At 46.3% G+C, this 4,241-nt stretch overlaps 1 long non-coding RNA gene across 1 annotated transcript; it reads right to left on the reverse strand.

Annotated features, from left to right (window-relative positions):
* Nucleotides 1–638: 638 nt before the first annotated feature.
* LOC149404074 (uncharacterized) lies at nt 639–2,167 on the reverse strand. The gene is made up of 3 exons (XR_016295467.1): nt 1,839–2,167; nt 1,681–1,752; nt 639–900 (listed from the first exon to the last, which is right to left on the reverse strand). It is a non-coding gene; the product is annotated as an uncharacterized LOC149404074 (long non-coding RNA).
* Nucleotides 2,168–4,241: the final 2,074 nt, after the last annotated feature.

Here is a 4,241-nt window from a genome sequence, read left to right on the forward strand (position 1 = left end):
CGGTACTTCTACCCTCGATTTGAATTCGAGAGATAAACACGGCTCTACTGTCTCCCACGTTCTAATGGTTCAATCACAGATCCTAAAGAATGATTATATCACATAACAGAGGCTGGGTTTCACAAATCTTACGTTTGAACTTATTGAGCGAACTCACGCTAAGTTTTCAGGAAAAGCGGTCGAAGCCTTAATCTTTGAGATTATTCGATTTTAAAGCTTTTCCTATTCTTGTTTACTAATAGGTAATAATGCACGTAAATAGAATTATTCTCTTGGTATGTAGTTGACTTAAGTCTCCACACTTACCCGGAAAAAATTTGTTGACTTTCGGAGTTTTCTTTCTTTTCACGCTTCCCGAGACTCTACACGTCCTAGAGCATTAATACGTTCTGAAGCGTCGAGAAACTAAAAACCAAAGTTGAAATCTCATCAGTCAATGATCCGGTAGGTTATGACAAGCTTAAGGTTCGTTATCGGGATTCACTGCGAGTCGGTTCAGGGGTTCGAGAATCTAATTCACTTATTTCCCATCTTTTTGGAATTTAAACTTATTCAAGACTCGTACGAATTCGTACCAGAGAATGAGTACGAAGTAAAATCCAAATCATTAATTAACGATCTTAAATAATTTAAACGAATAATCCGAAAAATCATGCAAACCGAGAATTTTGAATTAATTAACTAGAAATTAAATTCTCGAACATTCTTAAATAAATAACTGATAATCCTTAAATACAAATCTCAAATCCAAAATTGAAACTCGAGTCTAACGCTATAAAGCGATAAACGACTCACGAGTGAGATCGAGCTTTAAAAACTTTTTCTGAATTCACTATACATCGGCTTCGACGCGTTCAGTTCTGCCGGCTCTCGCTCGATTCTATCTGATCTGTGACTGAGCTGTGAAATTCAGAATAAACATCGAGTCAATTTACAAATCCAACTCCCGACTCGACTTAGAACCCGAAATCAAGTCACCAAACTTGTCAACAAACCATACAACTCGTCACAAAAATTACTTAACTTGTCATAAAATTCACATTTAAATTCCAAAATCGAGCTAAAAGCTAAACGAACCCGAAACGAATATCTAATCTCAAATCACAATTCATCCATAGAATTCCAAAATCAAACCAATTCACAATCACAAATCCAAGTCACACGGCCAACCTATAATTTAGAGACAATTCATTCAAAATTCAAAACTCACAAACAATCACAGATCACAAATTTAAACCCGAGGATCAGAATTTATTACTACAAATAACCAAATCAATCACCCAGAAAAAAAAATGAAGCTCACGGCCAAGAACACACAGTCAAATGAACCTCATGGCCAAATAATACACGGCCACACCACCTCCTCGGCCAAAACCATTTCCAAACCAATCCTCACAAATTTTCAAATTCATCACAGCCTCAACAGTCTGATCATCAGTACTCATTGAACGAGATTAACAAAGAATAACTTCACAGATTTTCACTTCACATCACTCGGTTCACAAATTGAAATCATGAATTAAAACTCGAACTCATCACAACCTTAACATTACCGAGCACAAACCAACCTGAAATCAAATCAAACCCTCAACTAGAACCATCAATTCACGATCACCCTAGGAATCCCAAATCAATAACCCTAACTCTCAGATTTTCAAATGAAGGATGAAATCATCATACCTCCCTCGAAGAACCGAGTTACTCTGACCGATCTCGTCCTGTTTTCTTCGTCGGAGATGCTCGCCGGAACTCCTGAGACACACGGCCGAGAATCATCAAAGAGGGGAAACTCAAACCCTAATTTTTCGGATTCTTCCACTGAATCATAGAAAGCTCACCTCTAATCTTCTCTCCGGAGACCACTCATCCTACTCCGGTGGCCGGGTTCGCGCGCGCGGGGTCTAGCTCGCACCGGAGCTTGCTCGCGATTTTCCGGGGTCGCGGCGTGGCCGAGGCGCGCGAGGAGCTGAGAGAAGATGAAAGGAAGAGGATGGAAGTAGGAGATGAGGAAGAGGATGGTTATGGTGACGGTGGCCGGCCGGGGACGTTCTTGGATGGTTATGCTTGACGAATTTTTTTATATTGCTCTGTTGTGTTTTTTTCTTTTTTCCCTTGCAGGTACGCGTGTGGAGAGGCTGGGGTGAAGAAGAAAAAGACCGAAGAAGTTAATGAGGAGAGAGAGAGAAACCGATTTTCTCTTATGTGAATAAGTTTTTTATTATTATTAAATCCTTTTGTTTCCTCACATTTGTAAACCAACCCCCATTTCAAAAATTCTCCCAAATGGGTCATGAAGTTTTGTTACGATTATATCCGTCATGACATAATTACTTAATTAAATCCGTGACCGATCGGATTTTAATTAAATAATTAAACCGAGAATTCTTTCGTTAGTTCTCGATTAATTTAAATATATTCAAGGTTTCTCGGAAATAATTCTCGTCCTTGAGAATTTATTTTCTTGAATTAAATTCCGGAATATTTCCTCGGAAAATAATTTATTATTCGAGACGAACTCGATAAACCCTTTATTTATTCCGAGATTTTCCATTACCTTAAATAATTTAAATTAACTCGATAAACTTATACGTCCATAATTCACTCGAGAACTTACTTTGTAACAAACGGAAGCTCATTTATTAAACGTAAATTTACAAACGGCGAGATTCAAAAGTTATCCTTTACAATTATGGTCATTCGACAGCTCAGTTCTTCACGCTCAAGAGGCAGATTGAAGCATTGATTCAAAGAGGCGAGCTCAAAGAATTCGTTCTCCGAATGATAAGTGTTGCGGTCCCCACCACTAACGGGCAACAGCCTGGAAAAGATGGAGGAACCAACACTAATGCTAACCGTACTACGGTCGCCGCCACGGCCGACGCACAACTCCACGTCGTTGCCTCCATACTGGGTGGTCCGCAAGACGGGGATTCAGCCCGACAAAGAAAAAAGCTCCTGAGGGCTGCCTCTCAAGAAGGCATTGCCGGATAAGTCAACCTCACCTATAAGGAACCTTCGTCCGTACTGTTGTCGGCCCGTCAACGACCGACATGGGCAAAAGAGTCAAAACGCACCACGGTTCAAAGAACCGCGAGGAAGCGAGATGTTTCTAGCCAATTCGAACCAACATAGGCGGAACCGTCGCGACGATTCCCGGCCGGTCAGCCGGTGACCTTCTCCCGGCCGGCCGAGGACCACACAGCACCTCCCGGCCGGCCAAGTCCCGTCCAGTCGATTCCCGTCCACCGGCCGGCCCAAGCTCAGCCGACCCTGGGCCGTCACTCGGCCAATGGCCGGCGCCCGGCCAATGACCGGCCAGGGCCGGCACCCGGCCGACCCAGGGTCGGCGCCCGGCCGCCAATGGCCGACCCAGGGCCGGCGCACGGCCAACGGCCGACTCAGAGCTGGCCTTCGCCTCCATGGCTGGCTCAGAGCCGGCCTTCGCCTCCATGGCTGGCTCAGAGCCGGCCTTCGCCTCCATGGCCGACCCAGGGCCGGCCTTCGCCTCCATGGCCGACCCAGGGCCGACCTTCGCCTCCATGGCCGACCCAGGGCCGGCCTTCGCCTCCATGTCCGACCAAGGGCCGGCCTTCGCCTCCATGGCCGACCCAGAGCCGGCCTTCACCTCCATGGCCGACTCAGAGTCGGCCCTCGGCCAAGGGGATGCCCAAAACGCCCCTTGGTCGCCTATAAATGCCGGGGTCCCTCCCCTAGTCCAGGTAATCCATTTTTGAGTCCCGAAACGCTGTCGAAATCGTACTTCACTCGTTTCGCTCATCTTTGGCCTCTCACACTCTAAAACCTCTATACTCCACCTCAATCCTACTAATGTTGAGCATCGGAGAGGTAAACAGAGGCACCCCCTCTGTTTCCCCTTTGTAGTTCATCGTTTCCTTCTCTTGCAAGACCAATGACGGACGAGGCAAATACCACCCACAGCTAAGGGAAGACTCGGGATACCGAGTCCGACACGCTCGAGCCCGAACGCGACCACTTGGTCCGGCCTTGGTTCGAACCGTTTGGGGCTCCTAAATCGTTGTCCGAAAAACGGCGACAACATTTTGGCGCTAGAAGGAGGGGACCTCCCGACCTTGACGATGCTCTCCCTTCCATTCCTCTTTCTTGCTACTTCTACGACTCTCGATATTTGAGTCATGTCCCCGCCACCTCCGTGGGCGCCCGAGCGACTAGCTCGAGGTACGGCCTCTGAAGCCCTGCGCATCGTCTAGGAGGGCAACCTC

The sequence above is a fragment of the Urtica dioica genome, chromosome 2 (genome assembly GCF_054948205.1).
Source record: "Urtica dioica subsp. dioica isolate 48M chromosome 2, U.dioica_male_clone48M_v1_H2, whole genome shotgun sequence".
Taxonomy (NCBI): Eukaryota; Viridiplantae; Streptophyta; class Magnoliopsida; order Rosales; family Urticaceae; genus Urtica; species Urtica dioica.